The sequence below is a fragment of the Elephas maximus genome, chromosome 1 (genome assembly GCF_024166365.1).
Source record: "Elephas maximus indicus isolate mEleMax1 chromosome 1, mEleMax1 primary haplotype, whole genome shotgun sequence".
Classification (NCBI taxonomy): domain Eukaryota; kingdom Metazoa; phylum Chordata; class Mammalia; order Proboscidea; family Elephantidae; genus Elephas; species Elephas maximus.
The window spans coordinates 199070759-199084777 of NC_064819.1; positions in this window are offsets into that span (position 1 = coordinate 199070759).

Here is a 14019-nt window from a genome sequence, read left to right on the forward strand (position 1 = left end):
TTCTTCTCTATTAGAAAGGTCTATATCTACACCATTTATTCCCTCTTTTATTGCTCTGACTTTGTTGTCATTAGAGATTAACCTCTCTCATTCCCTGTTGTATTTATTTTGGTTTTGGGTAGTCCTTGAGAGTTAATTTCCTAGGTAGGTATCTGGCTGGTACAATTTTGCATCCTAGATTCAGGCTGTGGTCTGATGTTGTTTGCCTCACTCTCTGTCTCTGTAGGTTTCTTATTCCATTTGGTTCTTGGCTTAGTTTTTTATCTCTTCATTTGTCACTTCAGGTTCCAGGAGTGACATATGCCTCTGTCTTACTCAGTTTTTCAGGTCCTTTCGGTAGAGGGACAGTGTGGTGCTTCTGTCTATGGTGCCATGCTTCCCAGAAGTCTCCTAAAACAGCTTTATTTCTTAATTTGTGTATTTCCTTTTTCTGTCCTCTGCCTACTTGTCTTTCTTATAAAACCCCAGAGGTAATAATAATAGTAACCCTTCATGTTTTCACTATGATTATTCCCTCTATTACTAATCTCATGTTTACATGTTTCTATACCTCTAAAAAAAGTTGTCAACACCACTTCCACATGCAGTGATAACTATTTATCCTTACTAACAGGCCTGACTCTTTAGAAAGTCTTGCAAAATTATCTTGCCATATTTGTGATATGAACACTATCAAAGAGGTCCATATTCCTATGGATTTATATTTAACTCTTGGTGCTAGTATTTCTAGTTTACTTTGTTGTCCACACACAGTTGGTGCTTATAGACTATGCTTATAGATTCATTCTATGCACTTCAGAAATTCTTCAAAGCACTGAGTCAAGAGCTGCAAAGCCAACTTAATGATACTGATATGCAAGTTATATTAAATTGATTCACGTAAAAGAATTTTTAAGAAGAAGCCTAAAAAATAGGCACATGAGAACAGCATTCTGATTCATGTGAAAGCCATTGCAAGCAACCTGCTTTTAGAAGCTAAAGAAAACCATTGCGTGATTGAATTATTCATTTCAGATCTAAAATGCTCATATAGAGATTGCTTTGTAAAGAATTAACATAGATTTCTATATATGAAACCCCTGTGCACTGATTTACTAGCATCAAGTAAATCATATTGATTTATATGCATCAAGAGTCTCTTCAAATATAAATGTCTTAAGTAAACTGGTCACAGAAATCATATTGCTTATTTCCAATACAGTATCAAAGAGGTTCTAGTCATTAATGACATTTAGGTGCCAATGTCAACTTAGTTTTTGGCTTTCCACAAATATGTTTAAAGCCTGAGGAGCATAGATTTTTATATCTTTTTTGAGTGTTGAAAATTTTCCTCCCAATCTCTCGCAAATGGTAGCTCTCATGTGGATGTCTGAGGGTGGTTGGAGGTGGGGTGAGAAAACACAACAGTTGATTAATATCTCAGATTATTAACTCATAACATTCATTATCATTGTATCGAATTAAAAAAAAAGTAGTTGTATAGGGGTTTGATCTGCATAGACAAAATTTAAAGTCATATCCATACCGTGATTTGAAGAGTCTAAAGGTGGAAAAAAAAATCAATAGCTTTTGAAAAAAAATATCAAACAATGGTTTTTAATTGTGGAGGGTGATTTTGCACCCTCTTTCTTCCCCGTAGGGTACATTTGGCAATGTCTGATGACATTTTTTATTGTGTCACATGGGAAGGGGGAATGCTACTGGTTTCTAGTAGACGGAGGTCAGGGATGCACAATGAACCACAATGAACAGGACAGCTGCCTACAACAAAGAATTATCTGGCCTAAAATATCAGCAGTGCTGAGGTTGAGAAACCCTGAGTTAGAGAGATACTTTTCAAATTGAGAATATGTACAACTTGTCTCAGTTCTCTTATTTTTACTAATTTGGTCATAACGACAAAGCCAATAGGGAAGACATGATTTCTGCTTATCAGACTTGTTTTACTTGTTTAGTAACCCCTAGAATGTGGAACAAATTTCCTAGGAAAATGTGCTCAGTTTCTGACCCTGCCAATCCTATTACTGAATAAGGCTTACGTGGAACTGTGGCAGACAAAATCATGAGGGAAAAAATGAATTTACATAGAATCATAACAAAACATTAAGAATGCCTGAATACCACACGGGAGAAAATGCGATTTGTCCGTTATCCAGTTAATGTGATTAACAAGGCTAACAAGCGAGATGCTTCAGGGCTCTCGTGGAACATTTGTCCTGAATTATCTGGGTTGGCTGCCCACTCTTATTATGGGAACTGAAAGAGAGCCACATCTTCTGTCTATACAACGCAGACATGAAATAGGTGATGCAGTCTATCAGGGAGTGGACAGCAGAGAGAATTAACTAGGTTTGTTTTGCTCTTAGCTAAGAATTTACCTTAAAATAAGGCAAATACAAATGAGGAAGGAAACATGACAGAATGTTCCATTCATCATTTTTGTGCACCTATAGATGATATCCTGCAAACCTGGCAGCTATTTTTCCCCCAAATTCTTCTTCTGAACAATTTCAGCCCAATTCCTTTTAAAATATGTGTGGAGTTCATAAGTACGTTATCCTTTTGCTGCTGCGGCCTGGGTACCTTTGATGCCTTATTTTTGTGGTAAAGAACAGGCTTCTTCTCACTGAGGCTTTGATTTTGTAGTATTTATCTGCGTCAGTTGGTAGTAATTTATTGGTTGGCTGTGGGTGGGAGAAATAAAATTTTGTAAATTTGGCAGATAGTAGTGGAAACCCTGGTGGCATAGTAGTTAAGAGCTATGGCTGCTAACCAAAAGGCCAGTGGTTCAAATATACCAGGTGCTCCTTGGAAACCCTATGGTACAGTTCTGCTCTGTCCTATAGGGTCACTATGAGTTTGGATCGACTCAAAGGCAGTAGGTTTCATTTGGTTTTGGTTAGTGCTAATTTTTGATAACACACTTTAATTGCATCAATATTTTATACGATGTATTTTTAACACATAAAAAAATGTGAATGTTCCTAGTTAATACCCTTAAGTGTTAGAAAACCCAGTTACAGAGAAAGTTTTAGTAAGTACAATGAACTAAAACATTTTAAGTATTGTCTTTAGCAGGTTATGACGTAGTCAAGAATTGTCCCTTTTTTATTTGGTAGCTATTTTTCTTTCTTCAGTAAAATCCATTCACCAATTCACATTAGAAAAAAAGCAACTGAAAAACAAAAGTCTAAAAAAAAAAGTTGTGCTTCAGGTCAAGATAGCACAGTCAAGTTTATATATTGAGCTTATGCTTCAAACTCATAACAATGATAGATAAAATACAAAACCAAAATTATATATATAGGCTCAAAAATGTGATGAATGTCTTCATGAACCAGCAACTGCACGGAAAATGAACACATTAAATGAGGCTGAAGCCACAGGCATTCTGGGCTCTGGTTCCAGAAGAAAACAGTGGTGGCCAGGAGTTTGTTCCTGCCAGATAAAAGGAGCCAGAGTCCCCCACACAAGACGAGGAATTGGAAATATTCTTTCTGCGCAAAGCCATGGGGCCAAGTACAGCTCTCTGAGTCATGAAATCAGAATGAATAAATGGTACTAAACCGCCTTCCACGTCTTCAGCTTTATAGAACTGAGGGCCTAGGGAGGTGGTTGGAGCAAGCCACAGCCTCACCACCATGAACTAAACCAATCTGCCTGCTGGTTCAGGAACTGCCCCAATATCGTCACAGTGTAGGAGCCCCAAAACATCAGGACGAGACACTGTTCTGAATTAGGAGCACAAAATTCTGAGTGGAAGCAATCAAAAAACTCCTAGGCAGGGAAAGCTGAGCTCAGACATGTGCTGGTTGGGAGAAGGGCTGTTAGTGAGGAGTAATGAAGAGATGAGAAGAGGTGGGAAGAGAGAGGAAGAAAGAGAGAGGGACTGGGGGGAGAGGAAGGGAAAACACAAATCTTTCAATCAACATGAGCATATAAAACAAAATTTTAAGATATGTGAAGAAATCTGAGAGGAACACAACAAAAGAAAAAATAAAAATGTGAATTCCCTACAGATAATATTAAATGTGTTTAGAATGCTTAAAGAGATAAAGAATATACAGCTTCTATTTTTGAATTAACTTTTTATTTTCAGATAATTGTAGATTCGCATGCAATTGTAAGAAACAACACAGATATCCCATGTAGCCTTTACTCAGTGTCTTCTAATGATAACATCTTACAAACCTATAGTACAGTATCACAACCTAGATATTGGTTTTGACACAGTGAAGATACAGAACACCTCCATCACTACAGGATCCCCCATGTGACCCTTTTGTAGTAATATACACTTCCCTCTGGAGACCCTTGAAACTGTCCTTAGCCCTGGGCAACTACTAAACTGTCTGCATTTCTATGATTTTGTCGTTACAAAAATGTTGTATAAATGAAATCATACAGTATGTAACCTTTTGGCACTGTTTTTTTTTTTTTTTTTCCCACTCAGAGTAATTCTCTGGAGATCTATCCTGATTGTTGTATTAATCAATAGCTCATTCTTGTTTGTTGCTGAGTAGTATTCTATGACATGGATGTACCACAGTTTAACCATTCACCTATTGAAGAACATGTGGGCTGTTTCCAGTTTTGGGCTATTACAAATAAAGCTGCTATGGGCATTCATGTTCAGGTTTTTGAGTGAGCCCAAGTATTCATTTTTTTAGGATGAATGCTCAAGAGTACCACTGCTGGGTCATATGGTAGTTGCATTTTTTTTTTTTTTTTTTTTTATCTGCCAACCTGTTTTCCAGCGTGGCTTTACTGTTTTACGTTCCCACCAACAAAGCATGACTGATCCAGCTTCTCTACATTGTCACCATCATTTGGCGTTGTCACTTTTTTTCATCATTCTGATAGACATGTAGCAATATCTCACTGTGGCTTTAATTTGCATTTCCTTAATGTCTAACGCTGTCATGTAATGAACATCTTTTCATGTGTTTATTTGTTACCTGTATACCTTATGCAGTGAAATGTCAGCCTATGTCTCATGACCATTTTCTGAATTGTTTTTTCACTGTCGAGTTTTGAGAGTTGTTTATCTATTCTAGATACTAACCTTTGTCAGATACGTGGTCAGTAAATGTTTTCTCCCAGTCTGTAGCTTGATTTTTTATCCTCCTCATGTGTTTCTTGGCTATGCAAAAAAATTTAATTTTGTTAAAGTCCAGTTTATCAATTTTTCCTTTTATGAATTAAGGTTTTGGTGTAAAGTCTAAGAATGCTTTGCCTAGACCTAGATCCTGAAGATTTTTCCTCCACTTTTTTCTAAAAGTGTATAGTTTTGTTTTATATTTTAAGTCTGTGATTCATTTTGACTTAATTTTTACACGTTGTTATTGTTGATACTAGGTGCCATTGAGTCCGTTCCGACTCATAGCGACCCTGTGCACAACAGAACAAAACACTGCCCGGTCCTGCACCATCCTTACAATAATTGTTATGCTTGAGCTCGTTGTGGCAGCCACTGTGTCAGTCCACCTTGTTGAGGGTCTTCCTCTTTTCTGCTGACCCTGTACTTTACCAAGCATGATGTCCTTCTCCAGGGACTGATCCCTCCTGACAACATGTCCAAAGTATGTAAGACGCAGTCTCTACATCCTTGCATCTAAGGAGCATTCTGGTTGTACTTCTAAGACAAATTTGTTCGTTCTTTTGGCAGTCCATGGAATATTCAATATTCTTCACCAACACCACAATTCAAAGGTGTCAATTCTTCTTTGGTCTTCCATATTCATTGTCCAGCTTTCACATGCATATGATGCGATTGAAAATACCATGGCTTGGGCCAGGTGCACCTTAGTCTTCAAGGTGACATCTTTGCTCTTCAACACTTTGAAGAGGTCCTTTGCAGCAGATTGACCCAATGCAATGCGTCTTTTGATTTCTTGACTGCTGCTTCTGTGGCTGTTGATTGTGGATCCAAGTAAAATGAAATCCTTGAAAACTTCAACCTTTTCTCCGTTTATCATGATGTTGCTCATTGGTTCAGTTGTGAGGATTTTTGTTTCTTTATGTTGAGGTGCAATCCATACTGAAGGCTGTGGTCTCTGATCTTCATTAATAAGTGCTTCAAGTCCTTTTCACTTTCAGCAAGCAAGGTTGTATCATCTGCATAATGCAGGTTATTAATGAGTCCTCCTCCAGTCCTGATGCTCCGTTCCTCTTCATATAGTCCAGCTTCTCAGATTATATGCTCAGCATACAGATTGAATAAAAAAAAAAGGTTTTTTTTTAGATTGAATAGGTATGGTGAAAAGATACAACCCTGACTTTAAACCAATCAGCATGCCCTTGTTCTGTCCGAACAACTGCCTCTTGATCTATGTAAAGTTTCCTCATGAGTACAATTAAGTGTTCTGGAATTCCTATTCTTTTCAATGTTACCCATAATTTGTTATGATCCACACAGTCAAATGCCTTTGTATAGTCGATAAAACAGTAAAATTTTCATATAAGGTATGAAATTTAGGTTGTGGTTTATTTTATTGCCTATGAACATCCAATTTCTTCAGAACTTTTTGGTAAAAATGTTATTCTTTGAAGGAAATTTACAATGAATATTTGTATACCCACTGCCTAGAGTCTATCACTGATATTTTACAATAATTGCTTTATTACATATCTATTTATCCCTCTATCCATCAATTCATCTTATTTTTATGCATTTCAAAGTAAGATATATATTAGATATATAAAACATTCCATATCTAATCAAATCTATCTAATTAAGGTATAGAACATTACCATCATTCTAGAAAAATCCCTCATGCCCCTTACCAATCTCTACTTCCACCCCATTATATTTTTATGTATTATGATTTGTGCTTTTGGGGTTTTAAGAGTTTTTTTCCCTACTTCTAGGTCACAAAGATATTTTCTTACATTATATCTTTTAACTCTACATTTGCCCTTCTCATTTATTTCCATAATGAATAATATTGTGTTCCTTAACAAATGTACCTTACATATTTATTGGGATTCTATTGAATTTATAGATTAATTTATGGAAAATCAATATCTTTACAATATTAAGTCATTTGATCCAAGACCATTGAATATCTCTTAATTTATTCAAAGTGTCTTTTATGTACTTCAGTAGAATTTTAAGATTTTTCTCTATAGAAGATTTAAGCATTTTGTATTAATATGTTTTTATTGCTAATGTTAATGTGGAGAAATGTTTTTTATTTTCTTGGTAATTTGGTGTTCTTTTGAACAAATTACTGAAATCTTTCATTTGTTTTAATAGTTTATTTTGTTGGTTTTTCTATGTAGGTGATCACAGTGTTTGCATATAATGGTAGTTTTATTTCTTTTAGCCTAATCATTCCATCTTTTATTTCTTGTTCTTTGTTTTATTTTATGGCTTGGTCTCCACTGAACTGTGGTGGAGAAATAGGCATTCTTTGTAGTTTCCTGACTTAAAGAAAATGCATCTAAAGTTTTTTCGTAACTTACTGAATTTTGTCAATTGTAAGATGAGGAGGTTTTTGACATTAAAATGATCTGATTTCAGGATGATACTTAAGTTTGGTGGTACATCATAAATGGCAATATTTATCTTTCTTAACAGAACATGAAATATGCTAAATCATATAAATGATAACTGACTTGGATTCTGTGATATTTAGTATACTGTTTGCCATGAACTTTTGATACATAATCGTTACTAATTCAAGAAAACTTTCTTCTATTCCAAGTTTGATAAGAACTATTTATATAATCATAATTTGATGCTGTACTTTATGAAATACTGTTTCTGTTTCTATTAACAAAACCATCTGTTACATCTCCTGTAGTCTATTAATGTGGAGAATTACATTGTTTTGTTTTTCACCTGATATCTATCCATCCTTGCATTTCTGTCATAAATCCCATTTGCTTGTGCTATATTTTAGTTCAGTTAACTGTTATTTAGAATTTTTTCATCTGTATTCATCAGTGAAATGAACCTATGGTTTCTTTTCTTGTGTTTCCCTTCTCTGATTTTGAAATCAAACTTATACCATGCTCATGAAATGAGATGGGAAGCTTTTGTTAGAAAATTTGTATAAGTTAACATTTAGCTTGAAAATTGGCAGAATTCCCAATATAAAGCTGGCTTGGCTTAGGGCTTTTTAGGACAGAAGCTTTTTTTAAAATAGCTATTTTCATTTATTTAGTAATCATTGATTTGTTCAAGTTTTGTATTTCTCTTTGTGCTGATTTTTGGCATTTGATATTAGAAATGTGTACATTTTATGAAGACTTTCAAATTCACTAGCATGCAGTTATTTACTTTTTAAAGTTCTCTGTACTAGTTTAATTTATTTATTCTGTGTTTTGTTTACTTTTTTCCCTTGAGAAAGAAAAAAACAAAAAAGTCCAAAGCAAGTAAAAAGCTTTGTAATTTCTTCTAAAAAGAAGAAATTACAAAGCTAACACAGGAATCAATGAAGTAAAAGCCAAAGAATAATAGAATGGATTCACTTAAATAAATAAATCAAAGTTGGTAATTTGAAAAAAATTAATAACAGACAAGGCTCTAGCTAAAATGATCCAAGAAAATAGAGGAAAAGCATTCCCCTCAAAGTTCCAGGAATTAAAAAAGAAGAATATTTGGATGAAGTAGATGTTTACAAACAGAATGCCATGAACATGTTTTTGCCAAAAACTGAGAAGTCATAAAAATGTATAATTTTCTAGAAAAATTTTGTTAGGTATTGTTAGTCTGTTCCAACTCATGCCAGCCCTATGCATGTGCCATCCTCACAACTGTTGCTATGTCTGGGTCCATTGTTGCATTCACTGTTTCCATCCTTCTCTTCGAGGGTCTTCCTCTTTTTCGCTGACCATCTAACTTACCAAGCACAGTGCCCTTCTCCAGGGTCCAGTCCCTGCTGATAACATGTCCAAACAACATGAAATGAAGTCTTGCCATCCTTACTTCAAAGGGGCACCCTGGCTGTACTTATTCCAAGACAGACTTGTTTATTCTCCTGGCAGTCCATGATACGTTCAATATTCTTCACTGACACCATAATTCAAAAGCACCAATTTCTTCTTTGGTCGTCCTTATTCATTATCCGGAAACCCTGGTGGTATAGTGGTTAAGTGCTACCACTGCTAACCAAGAGGTCGGCAGTTCAAATCCGCCAGGCGCTCCTTGGAAACTCTATGGGGCAGTTCTACTCTGTCCTATAGGGTCGCTATGAGTCGGAATCAACTCAACAGCAGTGGGTTTGGTTTTTTTTGGGGGGGAGCGGATTCATTACCCAGCTTTAACATGAATGTGAGGTGATTGAAAATATCATGGCACACCTTAGTCCTGAAGGTGAGATATTTGATTTTCAACACTTTAAAGAAGTCTTTTGCCCCAATTTGCCCAATGAAATAAGTCATTTGATTTCTTGACTGCTTTGATGGTGGATCCAAGTAAAATGAAATCCTTTACAACGTCAATCATTTCTCTGTTTATTATGATGTTGCTTATTGGTCCATTTGTGAAGATTTTTGTTTCTTTATCTGAGGTGTAATCCATACTGGAGGCTGTGGTCTTTGATCTTCATCAGTAAATGCTTCAAGTCCTCTTCACTTTTAGCAAACAAGGTTGTGTCATCTGCATAACTCAGGTTGTTAATGAGTCTTCCTCCAGTTCTGATGCCACATTCTTCTTCACATAGTCCAGCTTCTTGGATTATTTTCTCAGCATACAGACTTCATAAGTACAGTGGAAGTATACAACCCTGACACACACCTTTCTTGATTTTGAACCACGCAGTATTCCCTTGTTCTGTTTGAATGACTGCCTTCTGGTCTATGTACAGGTTCCTCGTGAGCATAATGAAGTGTTCTGGAATTCCCATTCTTTGCAGTGTTATCCATAATTTATTATGATCCACACAGTCAAATGCCTTTGCACACAGGTAAACATCTTTGTGGTGTTCTCTGCTTTCAGCCAAGATTCATGTGACATCAGCAGCAATATCCCTTGTTCTACATCCTCTTATGCATCTGGCTGTAATTTCTCACAGTTCCCTGTTGATGTAATGCTACAACTGATTTTGAATGATTTTCAGAATAATTTTTCTTGCACAAATAAGGATCTCTTCCAGTCAGTTGGGCAGGCATCTGTCTTCCAAATTTCTTGACATAGATAAGTGAGCACCACTAGCACTACATCCATTTGTTGAAATGTCTCAACTGGTGTTCTGTCAATTCCTAGAGCCTAGTTTTTCGCCATCGCCTTCGGTGCAGCTCGGACTTCTTCCTTCATTACCATTGACTCTTGATCATATGATACCTCCTGAAATAGTTGAACATCAACCGATAGTTTTTGGTGCAAGGACTCTGCTTATTCCTTCCATCTGCTTTTAATGCTTCCTGCTTCACTCTATGTTTTCCCCCATAGAATCCCTCAATATTGCAGTTCAAGGTTCAAATTTTTTCTTTAGATCTGTCAGTTGGAGAAATGCCAAACGTGTTCTTCCCTTTTGGTTTTCTATTTCCAGGTTTTTGCACATTTCATTATAAAGATTTGTCTTCTTGAGCATCCTTTGAAATCTTTTGTTCAGCTCTTTTACTTATTTCTTCCTTTTGCTTTAGCTGCTCTATGTTCAAGAGCAGCTTTCAGAGTCTCTTCTAATACCCATTTTGCTCTTTTCTTTCTTTCCTATCTTTTTAATGACCTTTTGCTTTCCTCACATATGATGTCCTTGATGTCATTCCACGACTCGTCTGATCTTTGGTCGTCAGTGTTCAATGCAGTGCGTCAAATCTATTCTTGAGATGGTCTCTAAATTCAGGTGGGGTATACTCAAGGTCATATTTTGACTCTCACGTACTTACTCTAATTTTGTTCAGCTTCAACTTGAGCTTGCATATGAACAATTGATGGCCTGTTCTGCAGTCAGCCCCTGGCCTTGTTTTGACTGATAATATTGAGGTTTTCCATCATCTCTTTCCACAGATGTAGTCGATTTGATTCCTGTGTATTCCACCTGGTAAGGTCAATGTGTATAGTTGCTATTTATGCTGTTGAATTCATGTGAAAAGAAGCTAATGTGTATGTGAGGCAAGTCTATGAAGAGAATGACTGTCTTTTTTTTTTTTTTTTTGGCCAACTATTCTACATACCCAGCGTCTTGTACATAAAAAAATGAAATTTTGAAGAAATGTATTAAGTACAGGGGCCACTCAGGTGGTGATGGACTCATATGATCATGTATCCATCTGTTCAATTAGATACAGCCTTGGAATATTTAAGCCATTCTTATAAACAGAAGTTTGGGAAAAAATTGTTATTCTGTTAACCTAACTTAGATGCTATGTGATTTGGCTTTTTGCTTTACCATGGATTTTCCTAAAGTTCCCATAAGAATATTAAATGGGAAAAGAAAAACAAAAGATATCTTTTTGCAGTTATTAATCTGAGTAATAAGAAAATCCCACAGATTCCAAATTCCAAGGGAACATCTCCTCATCAGATTAGCATAACCCCTAGTGATTTGTAAATCTGTCAGGAGTGATTTTGCAAACCTAACTAGCTAAATGAACCTTGAGATAATAAAATTCAGTTTGAATTGATGTCAGCTGGATACCAGCAAAATGCTTTGGTACAAAATTAGCTTGCATATATTGGCAGAGATGATAGTTTATTAGTTTTGAACTCCAATCTACCAATTTTTTAAGACTTGTTATAAGAATGTTCTTACCCTTCTCTACCCACCCCATCAAATTGCTCTATTCGATCATACTAAGGGAAGTTTTTATTAAATCTGAGAATAATGAGAAAGTCACTGTCTTTGTCCATGCTGTATATGTATTATCTTTGTAAGTTATAAATAAAATTATTGTGCTAGGACAAAACCCCTGTACTATTAGTTAATTTCATTCATTCATACAAACCACATACATTTATTTTATGCCAACAAACTGCCAAGTACTGGAAATATAAAAATGGTCCCTGCCCTCAAAAATATACTCTGGTTAACCAACAATATAGTACAGATGACAATATAATCTGTAAGTACTCTGCTAGGAGTGTCAACTGGCTATTGCTGAAGCATAGAAAAAGGACACCTAAGTATTTGACTACTAGCCAGATGGTTGGTGCTTTGAACACACCCAGAGGTGCCTTGGAAGACAGACCTGGTGGTGATCTGCTTCTGAAAGATCACAGCCTTGAAAACCCTATGGGACAGTTATGCTCTGTACACGAGGTCGCCACGAATGGAATCAACTCGACAGCAACGAAAAACAACAGCAGCCCTGATCAGGTGTTGCAAAGGGAGAATATGAAGGAAGATTCTCACAGAAAGTGATGCCTGAGCTGAGTACTGAAACGTGTGCTGTGTTAGCCCTGCAGCACGTGTTCTGGGAATAGTGAAGTGAGTCAATGGAGGCAAGAGAGAAATAAATTCAACTAAAAAACATTTAGCTAGATCCTATTACCCAAACCCATTTCTGTTGAGTCTATTCTGACTCATACTGACCTTACAGGACAGAGTAGAACTGCCCCATAGAGTTCCCAAGGCTGTAATCTTTACGGAAGCAGACTGCTACATTTTTCTCCTGTGGAGCAGGTGGTGGGTTCGAACCACTGACCTTTTGGTTAGCAGCTGAACACCTAATCACTGTGCCACCAGGGCTCCATTTAGCTAAATACCTATATGCAAATAAAGAAATTTTGACCCTTACGCCATGTCATATGCAAAAATATCCTCAAATGAATCATGCTGTCACTGTTAGGTAATGTCGAGTTGATTTCAACTTATAGTGATCCCATGTGACAGAACAGAGCTGCCCCATAGAGTTTTCTGGGCTGTAATCTTTATGGGAGCAGTTGACTAGGTCTTTCTCCTGCAGAGCCACCGGGTAGGTTAGAACTGCCAACCTTTGTATAGCAGCCAAGCACTTAACTGCTGTGGCACCACGGCTCCTTTCTACGACTTTAGGTTAGACAACTATATCTTAAATAGGCTACAAAAAGTCCGTAGTATAAAATAATAAAATTGATAAAGTTTACCAAAATTAAAAACTGCTGCTCTTTGAAAGGTAGCATTAAGGAAATGAAAAGGCAATCTGCAGACCAGGAGGAAATATTTGTAATAACTACATCTGACAAACAACTTGTATTTAGAATTTATAAACAACTCTTATAATTCAAAACTAAAAAGACCTACAACACAAGAAAATATGAGGAAAAGATTTGAATAGACACTTTTCACCAGAAGAAGATGCTCAAATGACCATAAGCACAGGAAAAGATGTTCAATATTATTGGGAAAATACACATCAGGGAAATACAAAGTAAAACCACAATGAGATGCCACTACGCATTAGGCAGAATGTCTGAAATTAAGACTGCTGCCCAGGATGTAATCAGAATTCTCATAAGTATCTGATGGAATGCAAAATGATACAAACATTTTGGAAAATTATATAACAGTTTCTTATGAAGTTAAACATACATTTACCATACGACCCAGGAATTGCACTCCTATGTATTTACTCCTATATAATTACACTCATATATTTGGTTTTGGGCTTTTTTTTTTTTAATATTTACCCAAAAGAAATAAAACCTGTGTCTATAAAAGGTTTGTATATAAATAGCAGCTTTATGCATAATAGCCCCAAACTATAAATAACCCAAATATCTATCAGTAGAGTGAATGGAGAAACAAATTGAGGTACAACAATACAACGGAATACTACTCAGCAATAAAAAGAAAATAACTCTTGATATACACAACAGCAAGGAGCCCTGGTGGTACAGTGGTTAAGCTCTCAGCTGGTAACAGAAAAGTCATCAGTTTGAACCCGCCAGTTGGGACATGGGAGAAAGATGTGGCAGTCTGCTTCCCTAATTATAGCCTTGGAAACTCTACTTGGAAATTCTACTTTGCCCTATAGGGTTGCTATGAGTCAGAATCAACTTGATGGCAACGGATTTGGTTTTTGGTTGTATGCGACAACATGAATGAGTCCCCAAGACACTATACTTAGTTTAAAAAGCCAGGCACCAAA